The sequence below is a fragment of the Engraulis encrasicolus genome, chromosome 18, assembly GCF_034702125.1.
Source record: "Engraulis encrasicolus isolate BLACKSEA-1 chromosome 18, IST_EnEncr_1.0, whole genome shotgun sequence".
Taxonomy (NCBI): Eukaryota; Metazoa; Chordata; class Actinopteri; order Clupeiformes; family Engraulidae; genus Engraulis; species Engraulis encrasicolus.
Window position 1 is genome coordinate 7,575,337 of NC_085874.1, and position 15,306 is coordinate 7,590,642.

The window sequence follows — 15,306 nt, forward strand, 5'->3', positions numbered from 1 at the left end:
TGTTTACTTTAACACAAAGGCAACTTCCTGAACAATTAGACACTATTTATTCCGGTTGCCTGCGCAGCATTCTTCACTGTCAGGGACACGTTTTGTCGACACACACGGCTTCCGACAGAGACCATATACCTCCCAACACCTGTGCTCTTTTTGGGAAGCAAAAAAAAGGTAATTATGGCTGATGATAGCAAAAGACGTCGTCATACATTTGCAGTCTGGGAGCAATGTGAGAAATGTAAATGTGTTTTGCATTTCTCACACATTCATTATTTTGTTGTGCTCCTGATTGCTCCTTTGAGAATGAATGGTTAGCCAAAGGCTGATATTACCAAAACAGATTGGCTTAAAATGCAAAAATGTTGTGTGTCTTCTGCGCCCTGTGTGAGCATTTAAGGGCTAATGCCTGAAGCAGGGCAGGCCATATGTATAACTGATAGCTCTTTTTGAAACTTGAAGACATTATCATGCAAAAGGCCTCTTCAGGCAAGTACTGGTGGTGTCCGTGGAGATTTCTCTATAGTACTGAGTAGTGTAGTCCACTATATACACGGTGGTATGTTATTCTTGATTACGCAAAGGTTAAAGAAAGTTCACCAGTAACATTGGCCTCTCCTTGCCCAGAGAAGAACAAGATCATATCTGCCATAATATTTTTACTGTTGATATGGATTTGGATGGATATGGATGGAGTAACCATCATTAGGGTTGGTGTAGCGGTCAGAGCCCCAATTGGGTACCCCAGAAAGTCCGGGTTTGAGTTCTGGTGGGGCAACTCTACTCCCCTTCGCTACATGGCATGACACCTTTAGCCACACCTAATAATGAACATTTAATTTACATTGAGCTCATTACTAAACCTAATAGATCTAGTCTTGAAACTCTACATGATTATTATCAGTCATTAGTCATTCACAGAGCTAATTGCCTGCAGACAAATCACATAAAAACAACACAAATTAGTTAAATATGGCTGTGTACGAAACAAAGCGAAAATGACCAAAAGGATATTTGTGTTTTAATTATTCAATGCCCATCAAAATTGCATTGGTATCAGGATGCTTTCATGGGGCTGAGCACTGCCGTTCCCTGCAGCAGTGGAGCAAGGGTAAGCTCCCAACAGAACACTGAGGTATCCCTATGGCCCGAGGGGAAACTTTGCATGTCCGCTTGAGGCCAATCTGATATCAGAGGGAGCCCAATGCGTAATAATGCCCATAATATTATGCCCATAATACCCAGTTATATTTTATTTTTTATTTTATTCAATTTTTTTATTTGGTGTTTTATTTCATATCATTATTTTTTTAAATATTGTTGTTAGTCTAACTGTTAAGCACATTGAGCTGCTTGTCTTGTAATTGTGCTATTGCCTAAAAATAGGCCTACAGATTAAATTAGATGTAGATTTACATGGAGATTAGATTACACATCACAAATAATCGCCTGGCATAAACTGTAAAACATGAAGGTTCCGTAGTGGTTCTTTAAATCTCTGGGGAGTTTGATTGAGAGTGAAAACTATATTGAACAATTACATTCTGTGAGAGTTAATTCAAATTAAAAATGCTTCTGCAGAGACCTACCTGCTTCATAATGGGTTATGCCCATCAAAAGGTTTAGTGTTTTATTATTGAAGCACTAAAAATGGTTCCTCCAATGGCAACAGTCTGAACTGAAGAATCAGTTGTGAATTCTGCATGCCAAGACAAACTGCTCCGATTTGTGTGTAAATATGGATGGGCTGACAGTCTTCGCAGATGATGAATAATCGTCTCTGGGGGAAGGAAATAGGACAATTCATAATTCCAAGACATTTTTGGTTCAATGTGTAATTAGATATGTGTAGGGACAATAATTTTGAATAATTGTTTTAACTTTTAGAGCACTATTCATTTAATCAAGCAATATATCCTGATTTAAAAAAAAATACACACAATTACATTTGAAAGGTCCACATTTTTGTTTCATGCTCACGTAAATCTTCAGTGCTTCCCATTGAGATATATTGTATTGGCCAGTTAATTCTAAAACATCCCCTTAATATTCTCTCTCTCTCTCTCTCTCTCTCTCTCTCTCACTCTCTCTCTCTCTCTATCTCTCTCTCTCTTTCTCTCTCTCTCCTCTCTCTCTCTCTCTCTCTCTCTCTCTCTCTCTCTCTCTCTCTCTCTCTCTCACACACACACACACATACTACGACCCCCCCCCCCCCATACACACACACACACACACACACGCGCAGACGCAGACGCAGACGCAGACGCAGACGCACACGCACACGCACACGCACACACACACACCCTTCCCTCTCCTCTCGTCCTCCCGTCCTCACAGCCATCCTGCCAGGGGACAGCCTGTCAGATTTTTGCCTACTTAAGTGTCATCTGAGAGTTCAAGACACCAACCAACAGGCACCACTGACACCTGTCCCTGCCGTCGCTCCGCTCCCTCTGCCAAAGTGCAATTACCTGCCCCGAGCCTGCACATGAAACCAGGCCATCCCTCTGTACTTAAAACCCCGCTCTCCGAGGGACTGCCATCATTCTTCTCCTTCTTCTTCATTCTATTTTTTTGGTCAGCCCTCTCCGGGGAAAATTGCCAGTCACTTTTCAACGCAGGTGCTGATCTGCATTTTGAAAAGATGGGCCTATATAAAAGCTATTCTTATTTCTGTGAGGAAGCTGGACTAAAAGTAAACGTTAAAGCTAAGGGTATTAAGGTTTTTTTCATAAGTACAAAGATGACATTTCAGCAGACACTTATACATGCAACGGATGGTAGGCAGTCTTAGTCTTTGGCCTTGGCTTCATCCAGGCTGGAGAAAAGAAAGGAGCCGCACACAAGAGCTGATTGCAATTCAGGAAAAACTGTATCGAAAAAGCCAAAAAATAATAAAAGTCAAAGCCCAACTCTTGTGTGAAACTCCTTTCTTTTTCTCCTGCATTACTTTTTTTGCAATTACACACCAAGCAAAACACTTCAAATGAATGACAAAGGTGCCGACAACATCCTCACCTTTTGAAACTTCATCAAGGCTAAGAATCCTTCGCAGATGCTCCCAGACTTAGATAGTAGAGAGAGAGTTGTTGCCATCCCTTACAGCTACTGTAGTTCAGGTGGGACCAGCGGTGGAAGAGGCGTTGTTCTAGCCTGGAAAACCAAAGCCTTCGAATTTGCAGTGACGTGACTATTTCAGTAAATGTACGGAAGCCCAGAGGTGACGTGGAAGTGGGGGAAAAAGAGAAAATGTATGGACTGGAGACTAACACAAACTAGAGATCTCGACTTTGATTTGCGAGATTTATTTATTATTATTATTTTTTTAGAAACTTGAGATCTCGCAAATCAGAGTCAAAGTCGAGATCCCTAGTTTGTGTTAGTCTCCAGTCCATACATTTTCCCCTTTTTTTCCCTCCACGTCACCTCTGGGCTTCCGTACATTTCTCACCTCGCTGTGAGTTAAATTAAACTGAGTTTTCCCTTTCTCCTGTTCTTCCAGCTGTTCTCGCAGTCTGGTGATATCACTCCTTCTCCCAAGCTAGCATGTTTCTAGTTATCATTTCGCTTCAATGATAACATGCTAGCTTCGAGGTATGTCTCACCAGAGTCAGTGAACAACTGGATGGAGAACAGAAAAGCTCAATTATTTAACTCAAGGGGAGATGGGAAATGAGCTCATTTCCAGAAGTTAAGGAATGCCACTTAGATTAATTTTTTTAGATGGTCTGGTTTTGGTTTTGCTGGCATGACTTTACGAGGTAGAATCTAGCCAATCACCATATAAACACAGTGTTTGTAAACGATGATATTACTGGTGCTATCTGAATCATAGTGCATAGTGCAGGCACACAGTCAGGCTACATGTATTTGCACCAATAGGGGGGAAAGGTGGTACTGATTCTAACGGCCCGACCAAATGTAGCACAGCCCTCGGCCCGCGGATGGGATAATAAAATATTAATAATATATTCTTGCTTTTTTATTATTTCAAAATTTTTAAAACAATTAGAATCTTTCACAGAGCCCAAAAATCCTGGCGGCGCCCCTGATTTGCACATGTCACAAGACATTAGTGATTGGGGAAAGGCAGTTATTTTAAATTTCAGTGGCCTCCATAACATGCTTCCATGGAAATATACCATGAAAAGCAGCTACGAAACCATCTCATAACATTTAAAATCTTGCTGAATCATATGCTTTTTGCTTTTTAATTGGTCAAACAATTTCTCTTGCACTATATTTTCAAGGTGTACCATATACTGTATATTGTTAAAGCTGACTTATTTTGTTAAATCAACATAAAAAGATCTACCCTGCATGTTTCCTTTATATGTTCTCACATATTAGTTTTTAATGCACATTTTACCAACTGCATTCTACTCTCCGTTCAACTGTCATTCGTCGAAATTCAGCGTGAAAAGATAGTCGTGCCTATTCACCCACCTGAATCTCAGCCATCATTCGGTATAATTTGAGCACACTGACATTTGGAACGCCCATTAATTAACTACACAGCATTTATTCTCTGCTTTCCCGTCTCCAGTCAGAATTTTGCTTTCTCACTCGCACCCACCACCTCCCCATTCACCTCCCTTCCATCGCTGTCGATTCATCAGGCGTCCTGACCTAGCTTTCTCTCCAGTTCACCTTATTCCATTGCTCTCTGGCGATCATCGGCCGGGGGGTGTCCGCTCTCAGACGCAGATACTGCCCGAGCTCTCAGTGCCGCTGTGTAGGCATTTCTCAGGCCGTGGCAGTACTTCAGAACCACGGCCAGCAAACTTGCCCCATATGCAGCGTAATCCAACTATTTCAGCTTCTCGAGTGCAGTGGTCCATGCGAGCGAACCCCGTGAAGCACTTTGATGATCAGTCCACCGTGTGGACAGCCGCTCTCCTGCGAGAACCACAAGATCACGTGAAGTCCGTTCTCCAGTGAGAATGAAGATGTATGCATACATCTTTAATCCAAATTTCATAGTGAACAAATTAAACTTGGTTCAGGGTAACTGTTCTTACAGTGTAAAAACTGTGGATATTAGTCTACATTTGGCAAGCAAGAGAGAGAGAGAAAAACACAAAGACACAAAAATAGAGGTCAACTGACCTCACAGCCAGGCACGGATTATGACTCCATGGTTCCTTGGGCCGAACAACAAGAAAGGCCCCCTTCGAGGTTGCTCATTTAGAAAAATATGACTTTGGGTGTTAGACCAGATGTTAAAGACCCTATATTGTTGGGGATTCGTGGAGTTGTTCTCTGAGAAAATGTGTTAAGAGTGTGCTTTTAATACAATATGAGAACAGTAATATAGAGGTTTGAGCGTCAGGGCCCTCTTAACTCTTGGGGCCCCTGGGCCTGGGCCCGGTAGGCCCGTGCAGATATCCATTCCTGCTCACTGGTCTCAGCTCCTGCCAGGCCAAGAACATGCTGCTGCTGCTGCAGTGTGTTCAGGGAGTATATCCCTGGTGACGTCCTCACTCTGACAGGTCCGGCTGTCCTTTCCTCTTAAAACACACACACACACACACACACACACACACACACACACACACACACACACACACACACACACACACACACACACACACACACTCTTCCCCGCTCGGCCGAGCTTGACCGCTCTATGTCCCCAAACAGATAGTGCCCTGCGTGGCATGGCTCGCCGGCGAGCTGCTATTCCGATAACCTTGTCCTGTCATTGCATGCCTTAAGAACAAATCTTGTGCCCTTATCGGGATCTTGTAAGGCCAGCTAATGCAATTTCCCCCCTCACTCCATCTATCTCTCGCTCTCTCTGTCTTGTTCTCACTCTCGTTATCTCTATCTCTCTCTCTCTCTCTCTCTCACACACACACACACACACATACATACACTCTCTCTCTCCCTCTCTCTCTCTCTCTCACATTCCATTGCTCTCCCTGTTGCTCACTTTCCCTCTTTCTCTCTCTCTCTCTCTGTTCCTCATCCTTTACCCCTCTCCTCTCTCCTCTCTCTCTCCCTCTCTCTCACACCCTCTCTCTGTCTCACTGTACCACGAGCAATCATTCCTTTCCCCAAGACGCCTAACCCGCTCTCCGCGGGACCAGGCTTTCCTCAGCCCCGGCAGCAATCTTCAGGTTTGATCTGACATCTTTAAGAGGGCCCTGAGCCGCAGAGTATTAACCTGTTTGACAGCGCGCCGCCTGCCGCTGCTACCGCTGCAGCTACCGCCACTGCCGCCACTGACAGCTTTGGCTGATGGGCCCAGTACCAAGTAATTTGAAAGCCCCCACCCCCAATACATACAATGTAATGAGGACACAATTCAAGGCCCCCGCTCTCTCTGGGCCCGGGACAAATAACCCCTTTGCCACCCCTGCCATCTTCCCTGACAGCTGCTCCTGCTACCACCACCAGTGCAGATAGTGCTACTGCTACTGCTACTGCTACTGCTGCTGCTGCTATGGTAGATGATGCCTCCTCATACAGACAGGTCATCAGCTGGGAAAATTAGGCCTTTCGTCCTACCGCACTTTTCTCTGTGGATTACTGACCAGAAGCCCTATTGGAAGAAATTAAAACATGGGGCCACGTCAATTTTTGCTCAGATTCCAATATGGCCGCCATTTTCCAAAATGACTTGTTTTCTTGCATTATTACATTGTACCTTAAGGTGATATTCATGAACGATTAACTACTTTCAGCACCATTCTGTCCTATTTCCTTACATACATGTTTACAAAGGTTGACTAAGCTACAACAAAATGAAAATAAAGTTGGCCACCTTGCAATAACCAAAGGAAAGTGCTGAAAATAATGATTGAAATGCACATACAGAGCCTATGGCTGGGAAAATTAGGCCTATTGTCCTGTCAGGGTTTTCAAAGTGGATTACAGACCAGAGGGCCTATTGAAAAAGATTAAAACTTGGGGCCATCTATGTCCTCCAAAATTCAAAATGTTCTCTGCTTTTCAGAATGGCAGACTTTCACACATTTTTCTCAATACTGTAAGGAAGAAAGGAGTCGCACACTGGAGCTGAATGCAAAATAAAAAACTGTATTAAACAAAGCCGAAAAAAGTAAATAAAACCGACAGACAGGGGACAAACGTTTCGGGTCTAGCCCATCATCAGTGTCCCCAACTGGGACTCCTTTCTTCCAGTGGACTGCTGAAAAAAGGCATATTGTCCTGCCAAACTCTGTGTGTGTGTGTGTGTGTGTGTGTGTGTGTGTGTGTGTGTGTGTGTGTGTGTGTGTGTGTGTGTGTGTGTGTGTGTGTGTGTGTGTGTGTGTGTGTGTGTGTGTGTGTGTGTGCGTGCCTGAGTGCGCTTTTCTCAAGTGTGTGTGGCCAGTGTGCTTCTTTAGATACACTGATATAGACACCGTAGACCGGGTGTGTGTGTGTTGGGGGGGGTGCAGAATAGTCGGGGTCGGGGTTGAATTAGGGGGTGGGGGGGCAGAATAGTGTGTGGGGGGATGAGTGAGGTGGTGAGGGGGAATAGTGTCGGGGGTTCATGGGGCAGAATAGTGTGTGTGTGTGTGTGTGGGGGCGGGGGGGGTTTTGGGGGGGGGGGTTGGGTAAGTTGAGTCGGGGGGGGGGGGGGGTGGGTTGTTTTGTTGACCTGCCAAACTTTTCACATTGGATGGGGGGTGGGCGAGTATTTTTTTGGGGGGTGGGGGGGGAGAATGAGTCAGGGCGGTTGAGCGTGGGGGGCAGAATAGTGGGGGGTGAGTGAGGGGTGGGGGGGCAGAGTAGCATGGGGGGGATGAGTGAGGGGGTTGAGGGGCAGAATAGTGTGTGGGGGGGATATGAGTGAGGGGGTGGGGGAGGCAGAATAGTGTGTGGGGGAAAGACACTGTAGAGCAGGGGAAAGATGAGCGGGGGATACGCGCGGGCACACATGCACGCACACTCACCCTTGCTTTATGCAAAAAAATGTAGGCCTGAAAAACTTTTGGTCAGTAATCTAATGTGAAAAGTTTGGCAGGTCAATAGCCTTTTTTCAGCAGTCAACTGTGTATGTGTAATTCAATCATTTTCTGACAACAATCCTTACGATATTTCTAAGGGGCAAGATATATATTTACATCATTCTATTGCCAACCTTTGTACTCAAGTCAGTAGATAGGAGATAGGACAGAATTTCACTGAAAATAGGTTGTCTTTATTGATAAGTATGGTATGAAAGTCTACCATTCTGAACAGAGCCAAACAGAGAACATTTTGAATTTTGGAGCACATTTGAGATGGCAACCAGCTGGTGAATCATTTTCAATAGGCCTTCTGGTCTGTAATTCACTGTGAAAACCCTGACAGGACAAATAGGCCTAATTTTCCCAGCCATAGACTCAGTGCATTTCAATCATTATTTTCAGCGCTTTCCTTTGGATATTGCAAGGTGGCCAGCTTTATTTTCATTTTTTTTAGTTTAGTCAACCTTTGTAAACATGTATGTAAGGAAATAGGACAGAATAGTGCTGAAAGTAGTTAATCGTTCATGAATATCACCTTATAGTACAGTGCAATAATGCATGAAAACAAGTCATTTTGGAAAATGGCGGCCATATTGGAATCTGAGCAAAAATTGACGTGGCCCCATGTTTTAATTTCTTCCAATAGGGCTTCTGGTCAGTAATCCACAGAGAAAAGTGTGGTAGGACGAAAGGCCTAATTTTCCCAGCTGATGACCTGTCTAACTGTGTGAGAAAACGCTGTTGAAACGTCACTTGAATGGAAGTGCCCCCACTGATCACATCTGCCTGCTTCCACTGTGCAAGGAACAAGCAGACCTGGCCCATTTATATTTTATTTCATATTTCATTTGATCGTCCTACTCGTTGAAAAACAGTTCTGGAGTCACTTTCCACACAGCACATTTTATAGGACAGTAAGGTCTACACTGCACTACACAACAGAACACTACACATACCATACACTACACTAAACTGTTTACCTTTTTTCATGAATACTTACCACCATCAAATTCTAAGAGTTCATTGAAAGTTGCACTTTTCTTATATGAAAAGGTGGATGTTCTCCATGTCCGCCATTTTGAATTTTCAGAAATATAATTTTTTAGCTGCAAAACGTACTGTACTGTGGCCATACTGATAAATATTAGTTTATTATTTAGCATATATTAATGAAAAGATCAAAACTGGAAATAGGCAGTACAGTTTCATTGAGCAGCATAGTTGCAGTACCTACCCTGGCCACCATCCTACACAGTGAACCTTTAAAAATAATTTTACCTATTATATACCACAATGTTGTAATAGTAACATAACTGTGTTATTTTTTTTTCAGGTAGGCTATACGGTATTTTTGTATTCACCATTTGTGGGTTTTGTGTTATGTTTTATGTTTTGTGCAGTGTATTGGGATAGTATGTGATCACAACGGCAAAATGGAAATTATTGTGCTCACAAACACCACAGTGCCATAGGTGTTTGCCATAATCAAGTGCACGCACTGTACAATCCAAACACTTAAAAGCCTGTTAAAGACTTTAAAGAGTCATGGACTCAAAATGTTAGTCATAACTATGCCTGCACCACAATAAAATAACAAAAAAGTAGGCTCGAGTCTTGAGTGCTCTTCCCTGGCCTAGTGATTCTGAAGTGGACCAGCTTGCATTCTACTTTAAAAGTCATTTGTGCTGGAATACATGTACATAGTCAATCTGATTACTACAGCACAAGAGAAAAAGACGCAGATACCCTCTCATCGCATTACCTACAGAGCACAGAAGCCTCTAAGGGGTGCAGAGAGAGAGAGAGAGAGAGAGACAGAGAGAGAGAGAGAGAGAGAGAGAGAGAGAGAGAGAGAGAGAGAGAGAGAGAGAGAGAGAGAGAGAGAGAGAGAGAGAGAGAGAGAGAGAGCAAAGAGAAAAGAATCAATGCAAGTGCAATTATGAGAACCACCATCGGCCGCAGACCAAAATGAAAGCTAGAAAGTTTACCTATCAACCCTTTTTAATTAACTTAAGGTCTGCCATTCACTTAATGAGAAGCGTCATTGAGAACCCAATGGAACTCACTTTCGTCACACTAATTGGCTAGAGGCCACAATGTGTGGCACGGGTGCTGTGCTTATGCCGTGTGTACTCACTGATTTAAATTGTGCTGATCAAAACCTGCGCACGTGCCATGCTCACTGTGTGTAATTTCATAATTAAATTTCCTGTAATGCCAAAATGCAGTTCCAGAGCCCTGGAGGGTTCTGGAAGGTAATGTGCTATGAGCCCCCCTGATTAAATACCTACCCCCGAATACATCAGGTGCATAGTGGGGAAAAAAATAGATTTCATATTCTACTTCCTGAGAACACTCCTGCTGAGACCTAAGTTGTGCAAGATTTTTTTTTTCTGAAAAGAATACTTATTAGACGCCCTGTTGCTTACTACTGCATACTACAAGAGAACTGTTGAATAACAGTTGAGAACGGTTTGTAGAAATGAATTACTTGCAAATGAATTCATTCATTAGCTCTGTGAGTTCACTCCCCACAGCGTGGTGTCATAAGCAAGGAATCTGATATAGACAGAACTCGTGCTGTCACATGTAGCCTCAAGGCCGCTGACAGCTTTGGCTGGGCCAGGGACAAAGTCATCCAAACGGGTCCCCTTGCCCAATACATGCAATGTAATGAGGACCCAATTCTGGGCCCCCCTTCTTTCCAGGCCCGGGACAACTGACCCCTTTGTCCACTGACTCCAAAACCTTAACTGATATTGAATTCATCAACCCTGTTAATTGTCCTTTTTTAACTGTCTACATCAGACCTAACTTGCATAATATGAAGTTCAAACTCCTCCTTGCTTGTGTAGTGCCTTCTCTCACACAGAGCCACAGATTCACCATCTACCAGAGGTTTTCAGTGTGGATAAGAAGACTGAGATGGCCAGTCCATGAAGCGCTTCCCCTTGAAGCCTTTGAGGGGTAAGAAGTCGATATATGGTGATCATTGCAGAGTGAGATGGAGCATGATCTAACATGAACATTATGTTGTTCTTCAAGGTGTTTGATTTTTTTGTTGAACCACAGATTGAAATCTGCCCCCTAAAACTTAATGGTGTAGTAGTGGAGCTCACAAAGCTGTGCGGAACTACAGGTCGGGCATGAGCCAGGCAATTTCTCCCCCTCTTTGCTGCATCATATGTGAGCAGGTGGTCAAGTTGTTGATGATCATATGAAAGGGAATTATCGGCAACACCTCAGTTGGACCCTTTTTTGGCAAAAAAGGATGAGGCTGAATTCTGTAAATTATGTTAACATTTTATACACACATAAAACCTTGAAGATCAACCTTATTTTCATGCAAGATTGACCACATTCTTCATATAACCCAAAAGCTTTGACAGGAAGCGATTCATGGAGTGACCACTTTAGTCTCTTGACCTTATCTGCATTGAAAGCTCTCGGGGATGGTGAGGAAGTGTTTCTATTCAGACAGACAGCAATACAGAAGCAAGGACGAGTTGGGACACATTGGGCAAGTTATTTTTGGTGTAGTAGACGGTTCAACAAATAAAAAGGGAAATGGTTTGATGGATTCCAGATCAGCTAAGATTGTACCGTATGTAGATCATATAAAGGTGTAAACGACATAGTTCAATGTTCATATTAAAAGGTGAACATTAAAGAGATATAAAATGGATTTACCCATTTAAAGCAGAAGACAATCTCCGCCAATGTCTTTCAAATCATCTTCAAAAACATTTTTGCATAATAACAGCATTATCCACACTGTACATTGATCAGTGCATCATACTTTTGCCATTTATAAACAAATATTTGGTATCCTGTTGGAGGTCCAAACTCATATCATGAAAAGCCTCTGCTGGCCTCCCTGCACTCAGCACTTAGGAGAGTTCACAGGAAACATGTTCTCTGCATCCCACACACCAGCTAAAGTGCTGCAGAGGAGGATCAGAGAGAGAGAGAGAGACAGAGAGAGAGAGAGAGAGAGAGAGAGAGAGAGAGAGAGAGAGAGAGAGAGAGAGAGAGAGAGAGAGAGAGAGAGAGAGAGAGAGAGAGAGAGAGAGAGAGATTTAATAGCTGGAGACAAATGCATTGTGTGTTGGACCTCTCCATCTCGTCTCAAGGTTTCCGATTCTGAATGGGTCAGAACATAGAGGCTCGATGCTGACTCCTGTGTTGTTATTTTTCATCCCAGACTGCTTTTCATAAAGAAGAGTATTGCTTGAGGCATGTAGGGGCTGTGCACGATAGTGGTGGAGGGTGGGCAGAGACGTATTACTGCACAGGACTACTGGGCCCAGGCCCCGGGCCCTAAGAGTCAAGGGGGCCCTGAATCTCTAGCAATCGCAATCGCAATCACAATCACATATGGCATTAAAATCACACTTTAAATGGCCCTGGCATGGCCTAACGGTAGGCACTGGGTTACTACACTGCTGACGAGGCTTCAAATCCAGTCCAGATCATTTCCCGGGGGGGGGGGGTTGGGGGGGGCTCTCTTGTTGTCCGTCCAGGCAGGGGCCCATGCACTCATAATGCGGCCCTGGGGTGGGAATAGCATAGGGTCAAGTAATTGATTGTTCTGCTTATCCCAGTAACAACATTCTATTATCTCAGCCATAAACTGTGTGGATTGGCAGATTTTGCAGCATTGCATTATTCCATGCTCATCGGTTAATGCGCTTACTGTATGTTTGTGTGTTTATGCGACGCATGGAGAACTAGGCTTAAACTTAATGCGTGAGTGTGTGTGTGTGTGTGTGTGTGTGTGTGTGTGTGTGTGTGTGTGTGTGTGTGTGTGTGTGTGTGTGTGTGTGTGTGTGTGTGTGTGTGTGTGTGTGTGTGTGTGTGTGTGTGTGTGTGTGTGTGTGTGTGTGTGTGTGTGTGTGTGTGTGTGTGTGTGTGTGTGTGCGTGTGTTTCTCTGTTCACACATGCAAGTGAAAGACGGTTAAATTGCATTCGGATTTATATACTGTAAACAAGCCCTTCTATGAAAATGTCTACAAAAACGTGGATCTCTGCTCTTCATAGTCGGTATATGACCTCATTTAAGATGCCAAAACACAAAACGGGGTTACAGTCAAGTCTTGCTAAAACTGGGAGTGTGACGTTTTAGTTTTAGCTTCAGATGGACTGAAATGTGAACAAAAAATAATAAAAGGGGTGTGGTACAGTGTGCGTGCCTGCGTGCCTGCGTGCCTGCGTGCCTGCGTGCCTCCGTGCCTGCATGCCTGCGTGCCTGCGTGCCTGCGTGCCTGCGTGCGTGCAGGCGGGCATGTGTGTGTGACCAGCAAATATACAATATCTGTAATACAATGTGCAACAGACAAAGGGGAGAGAGAGCAGTGCAGAGGAAGGGACATTGAGTAAAACAGAGAGCGAGAAAGACACACAGACAGATTGTAACATCGAGACAGCTGGAATGCAACATTCAGAGAGACAACCAGAATGCAACAGTCAGTGTCTTTGTAGACCCATTACTTCCTCATAATGTGTGTGTGTGTGTGTGTGTGTGTGTGTGTGTGTGTGTGTGTGTGTGTGTGTGTGTGTGTGTGTGTGTGTGTGTGTGTGTGTGTGTGTGTGTGTGTGTGTGTGTGTGTGTCTGTGTACGTGTACTGTGTGTGCTTGCGTGCTTGTGTGTGTGTGTGTGTGTGTGTGTGTGTGTGTGTGTGTGTGTGTGTGTGTGTGTGTGTGCGTATGCGTATGCGTATGTGTGTACGTACGTTCATGCGTGTGCTTGTCTATGTGTGTGGATGTGTGTGTGCGTGTGTTGGGGGGATCATGACAAGAATGAAGAGAGATGTGGTCCCCTGGGGTGAAGTCTCTTCCCCACTTCAATTAGATTCTATTGAATTTTATTAAATCTTCTTCACGCTGTCACTTCATTGCACCCTCTGACGGGCACATAAATAAAAGGCGCCTCTGACAAAGTGGCATTTGGAAGGAGTAAAAAAAAAAACCTGTCTCACTGTGTTGTTCACACACACACAAACCTCCATTGGAAATGATAGTGGTGTGTATGTATATAAACTTTATTCACAGACTCAAGGTCCAAATAAGAACAAACAATACATTATAAAAGATAAACAAAACATGGAGGGGAGAGAGAGAGAGAGAGAGAGAGAGAGAGAGAGAGAGAGAGAGAGAGAGAGAGAGAGAGAGAGAGAGAGTCAGACAGACAGACAGACAGACAGACAGACAGACAGACAGATAGATACAGTAGGTAGGCTTGAGCTAAGAGAGACAAAGAAAGAAAGAGATAGAGATTTAAAGACTTATTTGATGTACTACATATCCCGGTCATGACACAAAAGAGAGAAGAATGACAAAGAGAAAGACATGACATGATATGATATGATATGATATAATATGATATGATATATGATATGATATGGTATGATATATCTGATATGATATGATATGATATGATATGATATGATATGATATGATATGATATGATATATGATATGATACGATATGATGTGATATGACATGATGTTGAACTTAAACTATTGGTAATCCCAGTTTGTAAAGCCAGTGCATATGACGCATACAGGAGATGAGACAGTTGTTGAGCAGACATCTGATATGAATTTATCTTTAGAACATGCGGATAGCATAGTCTGTCATCTGAAAGCTGTGGGTGTTTCTCTCTCTCTCTCTCTCTCTCTCTCTCTCTCTCTCTCTCTCTCTCTCTCTCTCTCTCTCTCTCTCTCTCTCTCTCCTCACAGCCAATGAGTTATCTTTACACCTGTACGTGAAAACTCGGGCATCATGAGTGTCTGCAGACACAGAAAACACCTGTTGTGTAAAATGGAAATAGAACCTGAAATTCCAACTTGTCTAAGGTGTGAGGTTCGTGGTGCTTCACTGTTTTTCTTTCCTTGACTTCCCCGAAATAAGTCCGGCTGATGACATGCAAACTATTGCAAGTCCAGCTGGTTGTACACTGTTCTTAATAAGTGTTGGAACTGTATTTTATTCTTTATTAGAGCAAACATGTTGCCTTGGCACAAATGTGCCTTTTCGCATTCAAGAATTCCTGTTCAAGGCTAAGCGGAGGATTGCTGGACTGTGCGAGGACTTTATCTCTACCAGAACGATGGAATCGCCCAAACACAACAGAGTTGCATCTCCACATGGCAGGCCAAGGCCTGTTCGTGTGTGTGTGTGTGTGTGTGTGTGTGTGTGTGTGTGTGTGTGTGTGTGTGTGTGTGTGTGTGTGTGTGTGTGTGTGTGTGTGTGTGTGTGTGTGTGAATGAATTCATCTCTATCTGGGTGAACGCCCCCCCTCCGTAGCGGGTAGAGATAATGTAACCAGGGACAATCCTTCAATAAATA